We start from the raw sequence: 22,332 nt of genomic DNA, 5'->3' as shown, positions 1-22,332 counted from the left end.
GGTGATGAGGGAGTCCTGAGAAGGCAGGAGATGTGGGTGCAGAGTCAGCCCTGATCTGAAGAGAGCTGCTCACAAGTGGGTCAAGGGAGGTCACTCTTCCTACGAGCCTGGGAAGGCAGGAGGCCTTTGGTCACTTTTGGGCTGCCCTGCTCTTGAAGTCTTGTCACAGGCCTAGGTTGAGTCCTGGATTAACTGACCACATTAGGGAGGGTCACTGGGAGATGGCCTTGCCCACTTCTGCTGATTCTGAGCTCCTCTTTCCATCCCCATCTCCCTCCAGCATGACAACCCCTTTGACAAGGGCTGTGCCACAAACTGTTACATCACGATGTGTATGCCACTGGGACCCAAGTAAGTTACTAAACCAGGGGCTCAAATGGTGGACCCTGGGTTTGGTATGGTGGATGAAGCTGGGTCATTTTCCCGTGGTCCTTTACCCTAGCTCCCAGGCCGTGACACTCATGTTCCTTTCCTTTGGGGTTTCTACAGGGAACTCTGGGAGCTTCTGGGAGTTTTACTCTTCATTGCCTTTATAGGTTCTTACCCCCAAAGATGGAGTAGAGGGGAACCGCAGCCTAGATGAGGCTCCTGGATGAGAGCCCTGGGCTCTGTGCTTTCCAAGCTGAGGTGTGAGGGTGGTCAGGGAGACTAGGCCAAGGTGAGTAGTGACCCCTTGCATTTGGCCTCTTGTTCCACAGGTACATGCCAGAAACTGTGAGTCTCCAGATAGAGCTGAGGACTGAATTGGAGCCAACAGAGGTTTCCTCCCCAGCACAACATTCCATAGAGATCCCTGTGCTCAGGTCTCCAACTCAGAGTCCCCCAAGGGGTGTTGAGGCTGCACTTTTACAGAAGGTAAGGAGTAGTGGGTGTGCATTGAAATAGGGGGTGCCTTTGGGCTGTGCATGTATTAGAAGAAGCCATTCAGATTGGACTGTCCCTGAAGCTGATGCACTTGGAGCATAAGGAGTGGGATTGTGGACCTGGTACACGGTCAAGATCACAGGGCTTCAGAGCATAGGAACGTGTCCCTGGATAGACAAAGAGAAAAAATGGAAGCACTTTCTGATTGGCTTTGGGCCAGTCCTTTACCTTTCTAGACCCCATTTTTCTAAGCTATTACTGAGGACTGAGACTAGTGTAATAGTTGATGCTTTAAAGAAGATTCTAATTTTTTAATGGAAATATTTACTTGATATACCATGTGAAACATTGGAGTGAAGCATTAGGAATGCAGTGGGGTGGGTAATATATAGTGCCCCACCCCCATGGGCCCTGGTATTGACTTGTGTTCTAGCCGTTTCTTTGTTCTGCGTCCAGGCACCCAGGGACATGACTCTGAACTTTGAGGTGGACATTATGGAGAGCCCTTATGTACTGACACTGTGTTTAGCTTCCCATCAGTCCAGTGCTGTAGTGGGAAGCCCTAGGAGAGGCTTGGCCTCTCATTCATGCTTAACACCCAGCAATGCAAGGATGTGCACCAGAAGTTCATCTCCTGAGCCTCACGTGGGGGCCTCTTGTGCCTGAGACCTCATTCACTCTCCTGTTGAGAATGCCAAGACCCTATGACTGTTATATACTCATGTTTTTTCTTCTTCCTAGGGCTACTCTGCCTGTCTGCCCTAGATTCAGAGAAGCATGTTTCCTGGGAGTGGGGGAAATGTCTGAGGGGATGGAACAAATCCCTCCCGGAAGGGAAGATCATAGCTTCCTGGAGACCTAAGGTCCTGAATCAATACTGCCTGACTCTTTGACCTTGGAGCAGACATTTAGCATTTCTCTGATCCTAAAAATGTAGCAACAGTAATAATTACAGTGACTGACCTTTTTGCCTTCCGGGCAAGGGCTGAAGAGGAGAGGAGAGAACACCCAACAGCCTGAATAATACCAAGTGCACCTGAAACTATTCCATAAAATAGAAAGGAACTTATTTATTATTAGTTCTAATAGGCTAGTATATTAGTCATAAATTACAAAATTTCAGTTAAACATAAGTAAGTTTTAGAGAGATGATGGTCAGTATGGTAGCTGGAATTAATGTATGGCATACTTGAAAACTGACAATAGAATTGGGTGCAGGGGTGCACATCTACAAGCCCAGCTACTCAGGAGGCTGAGGCAGAAGGATCACAAGTTAAGGATCATTAACTTAAAAGAGAATTGTTTTGTTTCTCCAAATGAAAACTAAAAACAACCTTAAAAGTCCTGGGGATGTAAGTCAATGGGAAAACACCCTTGGATTCAATCCTCTGCAGTGAAAAAGAAAAGATAAATTGACAATCAGTTTTGTAGGATTTTTGTTTGTTTGAGATGGAGATCCACTATGTTGACCAGGCTAGTCTTGAGCTCTTATGCTCATGCAGTCCTCATATATAAATGTCCTGAGTGCTGTAAGGCAGGTGTGTGCTACTGTACTAGCTAGAAAGTAGATTTTAAACTAGGTTTGGTTAATTCCAGCACCTCAGGAAACTGAGGCAGGAGGAGCACAAGTTTTAAACTAACCTCGACAATTTAGCAAGACTCAGTCTCAAAATAAAAAAGGGCTGGGGCTATAGCTCAGTGGTAGAATGTCCTTGGGTCAACCACTCAGTACTGTAAATATATACGTACACATATACAAATACATATTCCATATATATACCATTGTATAATGGATTTGGACAGTTGTTTATATTTCTGATTTTTGACTACTAATATGAATAAGGATAAAAACTTGTAGCTTTGAGCATGCTAGGCAAGAGCTCAAACCATTGAGCCCCACAAACATCCCTATGTATAAATTTGGGAAATTTTCTCTCTATTGGTTATCGGAGTACAGCACTTCCCATCCCCCCTTTTCTTGAGCCTTTGGTGGGGATTCCTGTGATGCTCAGACTGGTCCCATATTTTTTGGCTCAAATGTTTCTCCTGCTTCTGCCTTGTGAGCAGGTGGAAGTACAGGTACATGCCACCACACTTGGCTATATAATCTCATATTGATAAGACACTTTACATATCATAGGACATCCAGAATAAAAAACAGCAATTTAAGATGACTGAGCATAGTGACATATGCCTATCATCCCAGCAGCTCAGGAAGCAGAGACAGAAGGATCATAAGTTTGAGACCAACCTAGGCAGTTCAGCAAAACAGTATCTCAAAATAAAAAGAGCTGAGAATGTAGCTCAGTTTTATAATATTCCTGCCTTCAATCCCCACTACTGCAAAAAATGATAATAATAAAAATAAAAATTGGAACATAAAAGCTTGATTTGGTGACACATTCCTGTAGTTTCAGCTATTCTGCACACTGATGCACAAGGATCTCTTGAGTTTATGAGTTTGAGACAAGCCTGGATAAAATGGTGAGACATTATGTCTCAAAAAACAATAAAATAATAATAATAGTAGTAACAATTGGTGAAGCCAGGCACTGTGGCTCACACCTGTAATCCCAATGACTTTGGAGGTTGAGGTAGGATGATCACAGTTTTGAGGCAGGCATTGGGATCTTAACATGGCTCCTGCCTCCAAATTTGCAAAAGAATCAGGGGACAGGGATGAAGCTAGGTGGTAAAGCACCTCTGGACCTCTGGATTCAATCTCTGTTGTAGAGGATGGGGGATGAAACAAACTAATTTGTCTCCATAACATTAAAATCTTGGGACTGGAGGTATAACTTATGGCAGTGCTTAGCATGTGCTTAGTATGCTTGCGGCCCTGGGTTCAATCCCAAACAACAACAACAACAAAAATAAAAACCAAACAAATTAAAATAAAATCTTTATGTATATATCCCAAGTCACAAATGAATTTGTTAGTTGAACCTGTATACCTTTTGACTCCAAAATGCAATTTTTAACAAGTGTGTAGAACAGCATAGATTAAGGTTTTGTCTCATTATTTAGATAGCAAAAAGTAGCAAAAAAAATCAACTTAAATGTCATTAGTGGTAAATTGGTTAAAATATGGCATGACTATGTAATGGACTACTAGACCATTTTGAATGGATTTAGGGGAAAAAACTGTAATGTGTTGCTTGGCACAATGGAGCATGACTATAATCCCACAGTTTGGGAGGCTCAAATAGGAGGATACCATGTTCAAAGCCAGACTCAGCAACTGAGCTAGACCCTAGGCAATTTAGTGAGATCCTATCTTAAAAAATAAAAAGGGCTGGGGATATGTCTTAGTGGTTGAGTGCCCCTGAGTTCAATCCTTGGTTTCTCACCCCTCAAAAAAGCTAGGAAACAGAAAACACTGTATAAGTTGGGTTCCTAGTTTAGAAGCCTTACCTACATTTTTATTTCTTGAAATGATGAAGTTGGAATGGGACTACCTTCCTGTGTTCTGTATTTGTCTAAAGCCTAGATCAGACCCAGACATAAGCAAGCATCCTTTTTCCTGTGTACTGTACCCTGACTTTTGCTCTTGGTTTAAGCCTTTTAAATTAGGAGCCACTCTAATGGGTGAATAACAGGAAGACATACAGGTTTTACACTTTGTCCCTCTCCCCTGCAAAAACCTAGCGCTCCATTCTCAGTACTCTGTTTTGATCTTTCCTGCTCATTTGCAAAATAGATACAGAAAAGTAGACTGGTTAAAATATAGTCAAATCTAAAATTACATATATTGGTTTGTTTCATGTATTTTGGTATTTATCTCTGAAAATTGATTTTAATAGAGCAATTCAAATCATAACACATTTATTAATTTCTATTTATTTTAGGGTATGCCAGGACAACGGGCTCGATTGGTACAGATCTCCAGTATCACCAAACTAGAGCAAAAGGAGAATCCTCAAGCTCTGCTGGATGTCTTAAAGTTCTATGACTCCAACACAATAAAGCAGAACAATCTAAGTTTTTACTTCTCCTGGTAAGACATCAGATAGTGGTAAAAGACTGAGTCACATGGAAAATTGTGAAGGAACGCAAAAGAAAAAGATTATTTCTGGAAAAATAAAAGGCTAAGCTACAGTTTTTGGTCCCTACTTTCTCGGATATAGATTCTGCTTTTTGTAAACCGGTTGATCTTAAACATCATTCCGAGTCTAAGAATTAGATTGATCTCATAGTTTGTTAGAAATGGAATTGGATGTTTTGATTTTTTAAAAAAAATATAATTAAGTGAAAAAACAGGACAAAGGATCTTGCATCTTTAAAGTACTGCTTTCTCTTCCTTGCATTGTACTTTAAAGATGCAAGATCCTTTGTCCTGTTTATCTCAGTGTAGATTTTGCCAATTACATCTCCCAATGTTTCTTTTATTTAATGTGTTTCTCTAAAGTCATATATCTAGTTTCTAAAAATAATATAATTAAGGGATGGGGTTGTAGCTCAGTGATAGAGCACTTACTTGGCATATGTGAGTTTGATTCTCAAAACCACATAAAAGTAAAGTAAAATACACTTCTTGTATCCATCTACAACTTAACAAATATTTTTAAAAATATAATTAAGTGAAAATCATATGTGTCTTGAATTAATTGTATTTTATATGTTTCCATCATCACAGAAACAAAGGTTGTGTTCAGAGAAGAAGTAGACTTCTTTGCCAAGTAATACTGATCCTGACCTTTTTTTTTTTTCAATGTAAGCAAAACTAATTTATTCAGAAGCAGAAAGATGGGAAGGAGATATGAAATCTTTTGTTCATTTTTCTTCCCAAAGTAATAACAAAAGCATAGTTTGAGAATACTATATTACAATGGTTTTCAATAAATATTTCAAAGGGCAAACAAAATAAAACCAGTCAAATACATAAAGAGTTTTCAGTCTCCTAGACCAAGTTTGCACTTATAAGAGGCATGCATTACGGTACTGTTCAGAATACCTACATTGGATATAACCACGCACATTTTTAACTGGCTCCACCTAGCCTCACATCCTTCCACTCCCCAGTCCCTCCCTTCACTGACTAGACTCTAGCCATGCTGACCTTTCTGCACTTCCAATTTGCCCAAGCCCCTACCATCTCATCTACTACATATCTGATATTCCTCCTGCTAGAAGCTTTCCTCCCAGACCTTGGCATGATTACCTCTTTCCCATCATCTGTGACCCATATGCTTTCTTCTCAGGGAGGCCTCTTTTAATTGCCTGCACAAAACTCTCACTCCCCAAATGGGCTGGATTGGTGAACCTATGGAGAGTGTAATGGTGAGACCCATGCTTAGAAGGGTCACCTCACTTGAGGTTGGATGCTCTGTAGTTGCCATCTTGAAATTCTAATAATTCTACTTTTGAATTTATATTTCATACGTGAAGTTCAATGGGACAATGAGCATGTACAGAGTCTGGAGCCTGTCACTCCTGCCTTCCAGGTCCTGATGTCCCCCACCTCCTGGAATTGTTTCATTTTCTTTTTTTTTAACCACATGATTTTTATTTTATTTATTTATTTATTTTTAATTATTGTTGTTCAAAACATTACAAAGCTCTTGACATATCATATTTCCTACATTTGATTCAAGCAGATTATGAACTCCCATTTTTACCCCGTATACATATTGCAGATTCACATCGGTTACACATCCACTTTTTTACATACTGCCATACTAGTGTCTGTTGTATTCTGCTGCCCTTCCTATCCTCCACTATCCCCCCTCCCCTCCCCTCCCCTCCCCTCCCATCTTCTCTCTCTACCCCATCTACTGTACTTCATTTCTCTCTCTTGTTTTTTTCCCCTTTCCCCTCACTTCCTCTTATATGTAATTTTGTATAACAATGAGGGTCTCCTTCCTTTACCATGCAATTTCCCTTCTATCTCTCTTTCCCTCCCCCCTCTCGTCTCTTTTTAATGGTGATCTTCTTCTCATGCTCTTCCCCCCTATTCTATTCTTAGTTGCTCTCCTTATATCAAAGATGGCATTTGGCATTTGTTTTTTAGGGATTAGCTAGCTTCACTTAGCATAATCTGCTCTAGTGCCATCCATTTCCCTGCAAATTCCATGATTTTGTCATTTTTTAGTGCAGAGTAATACTCCATTGTGTACAAATGCCCCCATTTTTTTTATCCATTCATCTATTGAAGGGCATCAATTGGTGCGGCCAATTTGGAAAGCAGTATGGAGATTCCTTGGAAAGCTGGGAATAGAACCACCATTTGACCCAGCTATCCCCCTTCTTGGACTATTCCCTAAAGACCTTAAAAGAGCGTACTATAGGGATACTGCTACAAGGATGTTCATAGCAGCACAATTCACAATAGCTAGACTGTGGATCCTGACCTTTTTTACTTTAATCTGGTATCCTTAGGAAATAAATTCAGGTTTTATCCTTAGACTTTTACCTAAAACTTTTGGTGTCAACTAGTAAGTAATTTACATTTTAGAAAAAAGAAACTTATGTTTAAAATAATGCTTTTTACATATGCCATGTTTGGTGACTTTATATCCCCTTGTTCCTTGGTAGGCAATTCACTGGAGAGAGTATCTTAAACAATGAATGTTTCATTTTAATACAGATTTATGGGTATAGTTTCCATTACATTTTGGGGGGTGGGGTGGGGTGGGCATTGGAGATTGAACTCAGTGGCACTAAACCACTGAGCCACATCTCCAGCCCCATTTTGTATTTTATTTAGAGACAAGATCTCTCTGAGTGGCTTAGTACCTCACTAAATTGCTGAGGCTGGCTTTGAACTCAAGATCCCCCTGTCTCAACTTGCTGAGCCAATGAGATTACAGGGGTGTGCCACCACCACACCAGGCCTCCTTTACATTTTAATAACTTTATTGAGGTAAATTCTGCAGACCATAAAATTCAGCCATTTTAATGATCAATTCAGGTTTTATAAAATGCATTTTTAAAGTTTCATTATGATTATAGTGTTAATAGCTGAGCCTCTTTTGAATGACATCAAGGCTTTCAGAGAAATGTAGAAATGAGAAATAAAATAAGTAATCTGAAAAAGAGGAAAGATCCAAGTTTTCGGTGGGGTGGATTGAACTGGGCACTGAGATTGAACTCAGTGGCACTCAACCACTGAGCCACATCAGGCAGGGGGATCTTGACTTCAAAGCCAGCCTCAGCGATTTAGTGAGGTGCTAAGTCACTCATGAGATCTTGTCTCTAAATAAAATACTAAATGGGGCTGGAGATGTGGCTCAGTGGTTGAGTACAATCTCCATTGCCCACCCCACCCATTTAAAATAGTCTTAAACTATCATTTATTATTACTCTTACAGTCTTTTTTCTAAAGAGGATTTTTCTACTTAAAGTGAAATCAGTTTAAGAAATTTCATTTGCTCCTCTTTTATAATATTTTTCTTTCTTTCATGAATTATTATCATTCTTTTTTTTTTTCATATTCAGAGAAGGATGCCTTCCTTTCTGGAGCACCAGCAGTAAGTTAAAAATTGATTTCTTATACTTCTTGCTCTAATTTAGGTTCCTGAAAACAAATCTGTTTTTATCTTGCTTTCTAAAATAAATTCAGCCATCAGAGGTAAATACCTATTTAATATATTTCTATAGAGTATTTATCAAATACATTTGATAAATATCAAGAATATTTATCAAATACCTTTATTCCATGTATTTACTTTTCCATATTTTATAAAATCGCCTTTATTTTTAATTTTATATTGGATCCAGTGAGGTTTAATCATTTAAAAATTAGCTGTTAAAAAAATAACTTCTTAAAGTATGTTTATAAACAGAGAGCTGTTCACATTTTAACCTTTTAATTTTACTGGCTTCTCTTCTTTTGCTCGTGTGATGAATGCAGCTGAATACCAATGGCTCAGAAACATCAGCCATAATAACAGAGGAAGTTGATAGTGATAAAGAGGCCGCCCCTCCTGTCATTGGCCCAGGACCAGATCATACAAAATCAGTGAGTGATTGACTAATGACCCTTGTGCTTATCTGTGCATGTGTGTTTCTGAAAACAGCTGTTTGCTTTTGACTTTCAGTGGTAATTTCAAATAGCCTTCAAATTTAAAATATTTTAGTATGAGAAAATTAATTCAAGATGAAATTAAGATTTTTACCTAAAGAGGACTCATTAAAAACTACTCTTTTCAAAAATACAAATCTAATGGTCTCTTTAAAAGTTAGAATACTTAACTTACTAGGTTTTTGCTTTCTGTATTTCTCCCTCTTTTCCAGAAAAGTGATCTCTTTCTCTGGTTTTTCTGTTTCATAATGTGGATAACTATTATACCTAAAACTTGGATCTTTCCTCTTGTCCAGATTACATATTTTATTTCTCATTTCTACATTTCTCTGAAAGCCTTGATGTCATTCAAAAGACAGATGAGCATGAAATTTCTCACCAGCTGAAGAGAATTTTGATAGTAATGACCTCAGATGGAGCCAGGAAGGGAGAACTACTAAAGAAACTTGCAGGGGACTATGATGTGGTGGCACACAGTGCATTGCACAGGCAGAGCTTTGAGGACTGCCATGGGATCCTCATCTCATGATGGATGGCTGTTTTTTTTCATTCCTTACAATTGGCTTGTTTAAGTGAAAGGGAGGGTAGGCATTATATTTGTGTAAAATGTTTTGTGAAAATTAGTAACAGTTATCTCAACATCAAGGTTTCTCATTTTTGCATTTTATCTTTTTATATTAAAAACATTATTTTTGAAGTGTGCCACTGTTTTACTATGTTGTTATACTATTTTTTTTAATTTTCTTACATTTAAAAATGTTTTTAGTTGTAGATGGGCACAATTATTTTACCTATTTATTTGTTCTGTGGTGTTGAGGATCAACCTAGCACCTCACACGTGCTAGGCAAGCACTCTACCCTGTTATACTATTTTGGATCTGGGCACACATTGATTTTATTTATGGGCCTGCGATTTTGGCAGTTAAACTTTTTTTTTTTTTTTTTTTTTAGTATTGTGGATTGAAGCCATGGGCACTTAACCACTGAGCCATATTCTTAGCCCCCCCGCCTTTTTTTATTTTGATACAGGACCTCCCTAAATTGCTTAGGGCCTCATTCAAAGCCACTGAGGCTGACTTTGAACTTGGAATCCTCCTGTCTCACTCCCTCAAGCCGCTGGGATTACAGGCACACACCACTGCATGCAGCTGCTAGTTACACTTTTAAATACATTCATGCTATGGCAAAAAAAAAAAAAAAAAAAAAAAAGTCTCACATTTTTTTTAATACATGTTTTTTGTTTTCTGAAAGTACTGTGTGTTCTTTAGAACAATAAGTGAGATAACTTAGTTTTGGTTAAAAATTAAGGAACTGAATAGTGTGTCAGTAAGAATATCTGAAAATAATGAACTATATCTCTGTAGATTTCCACACAGTCTGTAACTGACCCTATTCCTGCACCTCTTGGTGATTCAAATGTTGACAATGGTGCCAAGTCTTCAGAAAAACAGAAAAAGAAGACAAATTTGACTGATGAAGAGATTATGGAGAAATTAAGTATGTTACCTAAGTTTCATATTATTCATGAATTAATATTTCTTAAAACAATTGGCCCAAGTCTGGAGATATGGCTCAGTAGTAGAGCACTTACCTAGTGTGTGCAAGGCCCTTGGTTCTATCTCCTGCACTGCAAAAAAGGAAAGAAAATATCCAGTTGGATTGTAATATATGCCTTTTATTTTACCTTAAGTCAGAAAAAAAGATTGTTTCCCTATAGGAGTAATTACTTCCATTAACATGTAGTGAGCTGGGCATGGTAGCACATGGCTATAAGCCCAGTAATTTAGAAAATTGAGGCAGAGGATTTCAAGTTCAAGGTCAGTCTTGGTAACTTAGTGAGACCTTGCCTGAAAATAAAATATAAAATGGGCTGGGGATATAGCTCAGGGGTAAAGTGCCCCTATATTTAACCCCCAGTACCACCCCAAAACAGTGAAGTCAAAGCAATATTTATTTTGTTTGTCAAGGCATTTGAAACATAGTATGTATTCATAGTGAAGTCAGTTTCTTTGGGAGCAATACTTCTTTCCTATGAACCAAATTTCAAGGATATGTACATGGGTGTAGTTGAAAAACTTATCAAAGAGGTTTGTATATATTTGTCCAAACTGACAGCTTTTCAAAATAGAAATTTGTAGTAATAGGATATATTCCAAGGAAAAACATGTTTTCCTTGTCTCTTTTAATTCATTTACTGTCAGTGGCCTGAATCTAGCATTATAAATAATGTAAACAGTTCCATGAAGGGGTAACAATAAGGTCTGTTTACAAGGCTCCAGTAAGTATAAAGAACAATGTGACCTAGAAGGCTCAAGGAAAAGTACTTTATACATGGGTTCCTACAAGCACTTACATGCTCAATATTTATTTGTTCTTGATTCCTCAGTGCTTTCCAATATGAAACTGCTTTGACTGTGGTATCCTATATATATTTGTATATAATATTCCTTCTCTTAGGAGGGCTGCTGCTATAAAAAATAAACCTGAATATTATTTTGACTATTCATTTGTTACCATAATTATCACATCCCATATCTTTATGCCCTTAGCTTCTTGGCTGGCACCTTAGCTAATTTGAGGTTAAGAACCTACATAAGATTATTCATGGGAGTTTCCTTGATATTGTCCATGTCTTCTTTGGTCTTGAGTAAGTAAAAATTTAATGTGATTTTCTTATGTTTTGACTTACTGGTCATAATAATTTACATTATGTTTTTATATCCAACCTCCTAATTTTAGCATTTCTTGGCCTTGATGTTGAACATTCCTAAAATAGGTACAGGATTAATTCTTATTAGAGTAATAGCTATAGTAGGAGGTGGTTTACTAAATATATTGAAAGGAGATATACTGAAATAGTCAGAAAGACCAGTTAGAGTTATTCATTTGACTATCATTTATTTATTACTACTGATTGGAGTTTCATAACTTATCACTAGTGTTAAGACAGGAACCGGAGAAGAAAAATAGGGTGAGGAATTTCCCATGAATTGCCAAGTTTTTGTTTATTTCTATTCTTGGGGTTGAACCCAGGAGTGCTTTACCACTGAGCTATACCCAGCCCTTTTTATTTTTTGGTTTGAGACAGGATCTCACTGAGTTTCCAAGACTGGTCTCCAGCTTGTGAATCTTTTGCCTCAGCTTCTGAATAACTGGAATTACAGGCACATGCCACCACATCCTGCTGGAATTGCCATTTCTTCAGTGTTTTGTTTGAAACAAATTATTGTTGAAACTTGATGTGTTTGAAAACCACTGTTTTAAAATCAGTAGAGTTTATTAAGAAGGGTTAATGATACCAAAATTAATTTCTTTAAAATGCTTGAGTGAGCTTTTAATGTTTTGTTGTTATTGTTCTTTAAAATAGGAACTATCGTGAGCATTGGTGACCCTAAGACAAAATATTAAAAAAATATGAAAAAATTGGACAAGGGTAAGTATTTCTGATTGTATTGTCATATTGTTCACTACTTACTGGGTATTCAGAATGAGCTCTCTTTTTCCCCCTGACATTGGGCACTCACTGTATTCTATGAGTGGTACCTTATTGGATTTGTGTAAATACATAATGCAGTTATTAAAAATTCAAAATTCCTACTTGTTAGCAATGACTTTATATCATTGCTTCTTCTTGAATGTTATTTCTCATAGATGGCAAAGGATTATGAGATGGAAAAATTGCTCATGATATATTTAAGAGACAATTTTATTGCAGGGTGATAGGCCATAAGTCATTGATTTGGGGCTGGTATGTAGTTCAGTGTAGAGCATTTGCCTAGGATACATGAGGTCCTGGGTTCCATCCCTTGCATTGCAAACAACAAAAGCAAATCAAAGCAAAAACCCATGCATTTAGCTTGTATGGTGGTACACACCTATTATCCCAGCAACTCAGGAGGCTGAGTTAGGAGAATTGCAAGTTTTCAGCCAGTATCAGCAATTTAGTTAGATCCTGAGATAAATAGGACTAGGGAGTTAGCTCAGTGGTAAGGCACCCTGGGTTCAATCCCCACTACTAAAAAATAAATAAATAAATAAAATGGTCTTGAATACTATCATAGAGTATTGATCTTTGAGTCTGCCTTTCTGATTTTGTTCAACATTTTTTTTAAAGTATACTAAGCTCTTTCCTCTATTGCTTGAGAGCAATGTTATTAATCTCTAGAAAGCATTCTGTGAATTTAGAATGAATTAGTAGAATGTAGAATGAGAACTTTTGGAAACTTGCTTATAAATTTCCTTTTAAAAACAAAATTCAATTCAACACTAATTTTAAAAATAATAAAAACAGTGAAAATCACCTGAATATTTTTAACAGGATAATAGATGTTATGTGTTGAATATTAATAATGAATAATAATAATACCTATGTATATGGATAGATATCAGAAATCCAGATGAATTTATTTGTTTATTTGTTCATTTATTTATTTATTTTCTTTAGGTATTGTGTAATGAACTCAAGGTGCTTCACCCTTGTATAGGCATGTGCCACCACACCCAGCCAGATCAATTTTAAAAAGCAAATTGCAGAGAAATACATAAACAGAAACTTCATGGTTTAAAGTATAGAAAAGTGCATGGAAATGCTGCACATCAAATACAGGATAAACACCAAATACAGGTTGCCCTTGAGTGGAGGGGGAATGCCATAGGATAGGACATACCAAGAATCTTCAAGGTTATTTGCAGTTTCTTGTTTCTTTATCAGGGAACTGTATTCATGAGTGTATTGCATTCATTCTTTACCTTTTACTCCTATATTTTTGTAGGTCTGAAATATTTCTAATAAAAGTTCTGGCTACAAGGATTGCCTACCCCTTTCCCTCCCTCCCTCCCTTCCTTCCTTCCTTCCTTCCTTTCTGTTGTTCTTTTAAGATGCTAAACCTTAAATGTTCTTTGATCCTTTTTCAATTGTGAGAAGGGCAAAGTCTTTGGATATTATAAATGGTTGTGATTTAGACATCATAATTCTGACTGTGTCTTTTTCCCCTAGGTGTTCTGGCACAGTTTTTATTGCGATTGATGTGGCTCTGGGTCAAAAGGTAGCAACTTTTTTCATACTTCTAGATGTGAATATTAGCTTTTTGTTTAGGAGAAAAACTAGATAAAGCTAAGCATAATCAATAGGAATGTATTTTTTAAGTTGGATATGTTGTAAGAATTAAGCTGTGTAATTCTATAACCATTCTCACATTAGGGGGAACAAATAAGGAATCATGTCATGAATATGCAAGTATTTAAAAAATATTTTTCCAGGTTGGAGTGAAAAGAGGATGAATTCCTGGCACTGGACTGAGTTTAGGTTGGTTAATCAACTTCAAGAAAAATTAGAAAATATTTAGGGTCTGGGTAGTATAAAACACTGTGTATAGTCAGTGTGCAAGTAAAAATATTACTTTGTCAGTTATAATCTCATAATTTCACTATGTAATAAATATCATGTGGTACTATAAATTCTTAACTGGTTGGTGTTTGTTACTTTCTGAGAGAATGAGGAAAATCATTGATTTGTTTTTCAATTCCGTTTCCATTATAGGTTGCTATTAAACAGATTAATTTACAGAAACACCCACAGAAGGAACTGATCCTTAATGAGCTTTTGGTGATGAAAGAATTAAAGAATCCCAACATAATTCACTTCTTAGACAGGTAAATATGTTTGAGATTCTTTTAATCATTGGGATAAAAACATAGAAATTTGTATTCTGGTGGTTCGATGGAGGCTAGACACTTTGAAGTGTCAATACTGAGCAGAAAACTTAAAAGAGAAAGAGGAGAGGTGAAAATAGCATATGCCAAGTTAGAAAGTCCTTTTGCTAGTGATATTACTTCACTAGTGAGAGAAGGCAGCTAAATGAAGGACATTGCTTATCGTGTGTATATTCATCCAAATGGTCAGAAGTAGAAACATGAGGAATGGTCACCTGGAATTCATGACGTAACCGACAGATGTGACTAGCACACAATTCTTAAATGTTTAGATCAGTTTTTATATCAAATGCTGTTCTTTGTAGGCAAATTAAATTGTACATGTTTATAAGACACTCCTGTAGGCCAGGTATGATGGTGTAAGCCTGTAACCCAAGTGACTAGAGAGGCTTAGGCAGGAGGATCATGAGTTCAAAGTCAGCCTCCGTAATTTAGCAAGGGCCTAAGCAACTCAGTGAGACCCCGTCACTAAATAAAATACAAAATAGGGCTAGGAATGTGGTTCAGTATCTGAGTGTCCCTGAGTTCAATCCACGTTGCAACTCATGAAGTTTACAAATTGATGTTTACAAAAAAATGATAGAATGAAAAATTAAGTATAAAATTCAATACTCTACAAAAATGGTTACACACATGAATGAAAAAAATGATACTAGTGGTTGTGTTATAGGGTTACAGGTGATTTTCTTCCATATATAAATTTGTTTAGAGTGAGGAATTGGTAATATATTTTGAGATTTTTAGACCTATTATTGGATCTGCATTCATGGAAATAAATTTTCAGGTACATTTATTTGCTTTCTAAAATAATATTTCAAGTCAGCATGGAATGCTGGTTAAAATAAGCCATAGGTCTTGGAATCATTAGAACTTGACTTTAGAAGCTGATTCTGTCACTTATTATGTGATCTTAGATTAATTAGTTACTTAATCTCTCCAGCCACTGTCTCTATATTTGTAAAACAAGACCAATAATCTCTGCATTATAGGGTTACTTTGGTTGGAAAACTTCAAAATATACGCCTAGACTACTATTATGGGCAATATATGAAGTAAAAATCACAATGAATATCATAATGACCCTCAGACATTTTTTGTGCTGTTACATATTAACTTTCCAGTTTTCTTGTTTATTCTCAAAACTATCATCTCTGTCATTTTATTATTATGGTGCTTAACATTTGCACTCTTGAACATAGAGTGTCAAATGTTCAAAAAAATAGAATGTCAGTTTTGTATGTTCTATTTTTAGTTACCTGGTAGAAGATGACTTGTTTAGTAACAGAGTGCCTTGCTGATGGACAACTGACTGATGTTGTTACAGCAACTTGCATGAATGAGGCATAGATTGCTGCTGTGTGCAGAAAGGTGAGTTTGCTTTCATCGGCATAAAGTAGGATGATGTGGGGTTAGCAAGAGATGCCTAAAAGGAAGGTTTTCCTACAAGGGGAATTGTACACATTTTCTGCAAGTTATCCCATATTATTTCATCTCAGATGAGAATGCCAGTCCTTCATATATAGGATACCTTTGGAATGAGTTATGGCACTTTTTTATTTTTTTGTAGTATTGGGGATTCAATCTAGTTTGCTGTACCACCAGGTTACATCCTCAGCCCTTTTTTATTATTATTATTATTTATTTTGAGACAGTCTTAAAAGATGCCTAGGATGGCCTGGAACATATGATCCTCCTATTTTTGCCTCTGGTGTAGCTGGGTTTACACACATTGCTGGTTAAGACTTTGAAGAATGAAATTCACCAGCAAATCTCCTCATAGTCATCATAATAGTTTATCATCCAGATAGGGCACTTCTGAGAATAGATTGGGGTACTTTAAAAATATTCCACTCAGCCAGGTGTGGTGGTGCATGTCTATAATCCCAGTGACTCAGGAGGCTGAGACAGGAGGATTTAAAGTTCAAGGTCAGCCTTAGCAACTTAGCAAGGCCCTAAGCAACTTAATGAGACTCTATCTTAAAATTAAAAATAAAACCTGCTGGAGATGTAGCTCAGAAGTAAAGTTTCTTCATCCTAAAACCCCAGTATCTTTCCTCTTGCACCCTCCCATGCCTCCTGAAAATTGGGAACTAAAATTATCACAGAAAAAGCAAGACACATGTCTAACTTTAATATCAGTAAGTATGCTTCTAGATTCATTGAAGGTGAAGAAATTGATCATTTCTTTATATTTTAAATGGGTTTCCAGATGTTCTGTTTCGTATGGCTAGTAGAATTTTCCAAATTACCTAAGTCTGAATCAAAAACAAGTGTTCCACCTGTCCATCTGTAACTTTTTCTATAGAGGAGACTTAGGTTATTAGTTTGCTTATTATCATTGAAACTGATACTATGCTCTCCTGATGTCACAGGGATCATTGTCATAAATGACAAAATTATAAAAGTTTATGAGGAACTATTGTATAATACACAGTGAATTATAAACTTGTATACTACATAGTGAATTATTTTTATTCAAGTAAAATTCTTGAAAATTTAATTCTATATTTTGTGTTCCACCTAAGAAGGAAGGAAATAATAACTTTTCATAGTTCTGAATATTATGTCCCTTAACAAAGTAGTTTTGGTCATATAAAAACTAATCAAAACTTAACAAGAATTTATCTATTTAGTCTTAATTTATTTTTTTCATAGTTGATATAAAATCAGTTTCAGGAGTTATCCTAACTGCATTCACTTGGGTCTTCTTTTCTGTGCCAAAATTTTTAAATTGTGACAAGTTAATTTCTACTTATTTGTACAATACTTTTCTATCTATTCTTCTCAACAATCTGATTAAATGCCTCTAAATATAATATGATCATACCGTATATATCAATTTTTTCTTTGTATAATAGTAGAATATTTTGAATAATAATTTTAGTAGTTACAAATAATGTGCAGACTTTGTTGTTCTATTCTGATGGGAATAGGAATAAAAATACTACAACTTTTCCCAAGTGTATGACTTATCCTTTCAGTTTATATTAAAAAACCATGGGGCAAAGAATTTTTTAAAATCTCATTCTTGTTTTTAAGGAAGGGAGGAATTTATTTTTACTTTTTTCTTTTAAATATTTTTAGTTGTAGATGGACATAATAACTATATTTATTTTTAATTGTGGTGGCTTTGTTTGTTTCAGTTCTGGGGAATAGACTTAGGGCCTTGCTCATGCTAGACAAATGCTCTACCACTGAACTCTACCAGTAGCAATATTCTTTCATTGTTGATGTCAGATTGTGGATAGAGCTTGACATAAAATCTACCAGAGAAGAAACGAAGAAGACATAATACATTCCATTGACAAACCCCTGGATGCAACCAGACCACCCTCAGTTCTACCTGCTTTTCTCGGTGGCTCACATTGATTAGACTTCTAGGTACCTGAGGTTTCAAACTGCAAATAACCACAAGTTTATTCTCTACTATTGAAATAATCTCTAAATAACTTATGCTTATTTACCTGCTGTGTACTATTAAGCATTTAAGCCTGAAAAGGCCTAGAAGTATATGGATTTATCCAGTATTTTATAAGAAAGACCATTGAAGTCAAAGTTTTAAAAATCCATGGCAGAGACTGGGAATGTAACTCAGTGGTAGACGGTTTGTCTAGCATGCACAGTGCCCTGGGTCTGAGGCCCAGCACTGCAAGAACCAAAAAAAAAAAAAAAAAAGAAAGAAAAAATAAAACAAGCAAGCAAGGAAAGAAGAGAGGGAGGGAGAAAAGCAGAAAGGAATCAGTGATAGATGAGCTGGACATGTGGCAGATGTCTGTAGTCTTAGCAGCTCAAGAAGCTGAGGCAGGTGGATCAAGTGCAGCCAGCCTGGGCAACATTGAAAGGTGCTGTCTAAAAATAATAATAGTAATAATAATAATAGGAAATAAAGGATTTAATAAGACATTATTTAATGATGTCTCTAGATGAGATCAGTGTGTGGGAGGAGATCTTCTTACTAATTAAGGGATTATATTTTCACAATATTGCATATGAGATTTTTTTTTATAAATGTTAAGTATTGCAGGGTCTTTGGCTGAATACTACAGGCAGTGCTCAAGCCACAACTACTATTATAATGACTCTGTGTGAACTAGTGAATGGGACTTTCAGGGACTGCTTCATTGATACCTGTTTTCTTTTGTTCAGTGTTTACAGGCATTAGAGTTTTCACGTGCCAATCATGTCATTCACCGGGACATAAAAAGTGACAACGTGCTTTTGGAAATGAAAGGAGAAGTTAAACTTAGTGAGTAACAAGTGAAGAAAAAAAAACATTCATTATTTTTTTACTATATTTTCCTACCTTTTATATATTAAAAAACTGTCATCTGTTTATATTTTTGAAAATTAATATATAGAAGAGGAAAGAATCTATTCTAGAGGCAAAGACTACAAACTGGGAACTAGATTGGGTTTAAATAACAAACCTGCTATTACTTACTAAGTACTTTGGGTGATTTAATCTTTTTGTGTCTCTTTTCTCATTTATTCACTGAGGAAGATAATAGTACCCATCTCAGGATTCTTTTTGGAGGTTAAAAATGTAAAGGACTAAGAAGCAGTGTCTAGGACTGTCCTAGTGTTGATGCTATCTTAAAGGGATCAAGTTGAATTTGTTTATGCCATCTGTTAACACTGTTTTTTTTTTTTTCATTGTACTCTTCAGAATTCTCTGAGTTTTATAGAGTATAGCCTCATAAGGAGAAGGTTATATGACCCTGACCTCAGAGCTGACAAGAAAAATATCCCACTTTTCTAATGTTCTTCTGTATGAGACACAATAGGGTCATAAAAAACATCCTGAACTTCTTTCCACTGTGCCCATAATCTTCGAATACCTTCCTGCCCTCTGAAGAACTCAGGCAGAGCTATTAAACTACATACTGTAAAGGTTACTCAATCAGGTCATGAAAATATAACATTCTATATTTAAATGATTTTACTGGGCAATTGGAAATAGATAATCACATACATTTTTGGTGGAGACATATGAAAATTAAACTAGACATATTGGTTAATGTTTTGTGGTGACTCTGACACTAGATGAATGCTCTTAGGTAAATTAATTGCAAATATATATGCCTTGGATACCCATTTGTAAATGAGAATAATCTTAATAGTAAGCATGTCTGGGGCTCAGCTTAGTGGGGCATGCCTGTAATCCCAGTTGTTTGGGAGGCTGAGGCAGCCTAAGCAATTTAGCCAGGCCCAAAGTAACTTAGGAAGACCCTGTCTCTAAATAAAATATTGAAAAAGCCTGAGAATGTGGCTCAGTGTTGAAGCACCAAGGTAAATTACCCAGAACCAAGTTTTAAAAAACTACCCATCTCATATGTTTATCATGAGGATTAGATGTTTTTACAAGGTACTTGGAACAGTACCTGGCTTTTATAAACACTGATTTTCATTATAAATATTATTTTACCTAACAGTTGCTCTTTTATGTATTCACTCCTATAGAATTACTAAATTTTATCTGCAATATGGTAAAGAAAGACTAAATTATCTTAAATGTCAAAGAGTAAAGAAATGGAAATTAGGTGTTTTTATACACTACAATATTTATAGTTTTTAAAATGAAGAAGATAATGATTAATATGAAAAGATATCTTCAATGAACAGTTTACAAAATCTCCTAGTTAGGCAAAACAAACAGGAGTTCATAGCTATTATTCATTCTTCTGTAAATACAAAAGAGTCTAAAGCTTACAGACCTGAAACCAATAGTAACATAAGTAGTTGAATGGCTTTAACAATAGAAGTGAAGAAAAGATTGTAAGTTTTCATCCTGACCTTTCAACAAAATTACCATCAAGTACTAAAGTAGGTTTTCTGTTCCTCATTTACAATAGAGACAGGTGGGGTAGATTAATGCTAGTGAGTACCTTGTCAGTACAATTGCACTCAACTGTGTTCTTTTTCTAAGCTCTCTGCTCAGTTGTATGCTTAGGGATTCTAGCTTCTCTTTATTTTATTCTAAAATAGTTTCAGGGTCTTAACCTTTGCCTGATTCACTGCCTTTAGATTTGGTGTCCAACTTTGGTGATTTTCCTCCCTTTCTGGTAAAACATCTTTTAGTTTTACTAAAACTTGAAGAATAAAATGTATTATTAAGAATGAAAGCCCTTTACTAATTTGTACTCTGTTGTAAGAAGAAAAAGCAAAAAGTGGCAGTATGTAATGTCTTCTAAATATTTTAATCCCAGTCTGGATTACTTTATTGTTAAATTCTTTTTTTAAGAAAATAAAAGAGCCTGAACAGTCAAAATGTAATTATGGCATCTGAGGTGAACTCTTTTAAAAAACCTTCCCTAGAAACTATTAACACTAAATGTTTTGTTTTTGTTTCTTACCTAACTTTAGTTTTGTGCTCAGATCACCCCTGAGCAGAACAAACACACTACCATGTTTGGAACACCTTATTGGATGGCACCAGAAATGGTTACACAGAGAGCTTATGGCCCTGAAGTTGACATTTTGTCTCTAGGTATCATGGCTATTGAGATGCTTGAAGGAGAACCTTCATACATGAAGGAAGATCCCTCAAAGTACCACCAGTTTAACACCAGCTTATTTTTTCTCCTTACAGCATAGTTCAAACTTCCTTGTGTTGTTCACTGGTCAAAAGTTTACAATCAAAACATCACAAAACCTGAACTCTGCCCTTATTATGTATCTACAAATCACACAGCTTCTGAGTTAGAGAGCTGAAAGTGTTAGCTGAAGAGTGTAGATTTTTACTGGTCAGCAGTGTGGTTTCTTGTTTTGGATATAAGTAAGAACATACTCAGCTTTTTACATAGTTGAAGTACCCTAGTTAGATGCCTTTTTCTATAGAGTTAGGGTATTTTTCTTACACATTTAAATAACCTGGATATAGAAATCAGGTTATCCACTTTGAATGTCAGCCTCTGAACCCCAAAGTCCAAAAAAGAGAAAAGCAAGGTTACACCTCTGAGAAAGGTATATAACTGATAGTGTTCAAGCCCATTTTTAAACAGAGTAGACTTTGAACAAGTAAACTTTCTTGCATTTGAGGTGAAGAATTTCAACCATCCTCCATCTCCATTTATATTCACATATGTGACACAAAATCATTAGTAATTAAGGACATACAAATCAAAACCACAGGACACCACTTTCCACCTCATTTCAGACAATAATCAGCACTGATGAGAATGTGGTAATATTAGAATTGTTGTTGAGGCACAGTGGCGCACAACTGTAATCCAGGGACTTGGGAGGCTAAGGTTGGAGGGTTGGAAGTCTGAGGCCAGCCTAGGCAACTTTGTAAACTCCATCTCAAAGTTTTAAAAAGGCTATGGATGTAGCTTAGATGTAGCACACTAATGAATTCAATTCCTAGTACTATAAAAATGAAAACGAAAAAAAGTTTGGAATTCTAATATATTGCTAGTGGGAATGTATTATGTTGCACTGCTTTAGAAACAAATTTGACAGGTCCTCAGAAAGTTACTATCAAATTACCATATGACCTAGCAATTCCACTACGAGGTATATATCAAGAGAATTAAAAACGTATGTCCATGGAATGGAAAATATAGATCAATGGTAGAGTGCCTAGCATGCACAAGGCCCTGGGATCAGTCCACAGATCTGCCAAAAGGAAAAAGGCAACATGCCCACACAAAACATTCACAAAGTGCTCATAAAAATACTATAGGCTAGAGAGAACTAGAAACAACCCAATTATCTGTCACCTGATGAATAGT

The 22,332-nt window shown here is 36.2% G+C and overlaps 1 pseudogene; it reads left to right on the top strand.

The window, feature by feature from the left end:
* The first annotated feature begins 328 nt into the window (after positions 1-328).
* On the top strand, positions 329-21,193 carry LOC114098969 (serine/threonine-protein kinase PAK 2-like; annotated as a pseudogene).
* Positions 21,194-22,332: the final 1,139 nt, after the last annotated feature.

Source organism: Marmota flaviventris, chromosome 8 (assembly GCF_047511675.1).
Source record: "Marmota flaviventris isolate mMarFla1 chromosome 8, mMarFla1.hap1, whole genome shotgun sequence".
Taxonomy (NCBI): Eukaryota; Metazoa; Chordata; class Mammalia; order Rodentia; family Sciuridae; genus Marmota; species Marmota flaviventris.
Note: the sequence above shows the minus strand (reverse complement) of the source record. Positions and strands in the feature narration are given on the sequence as shown.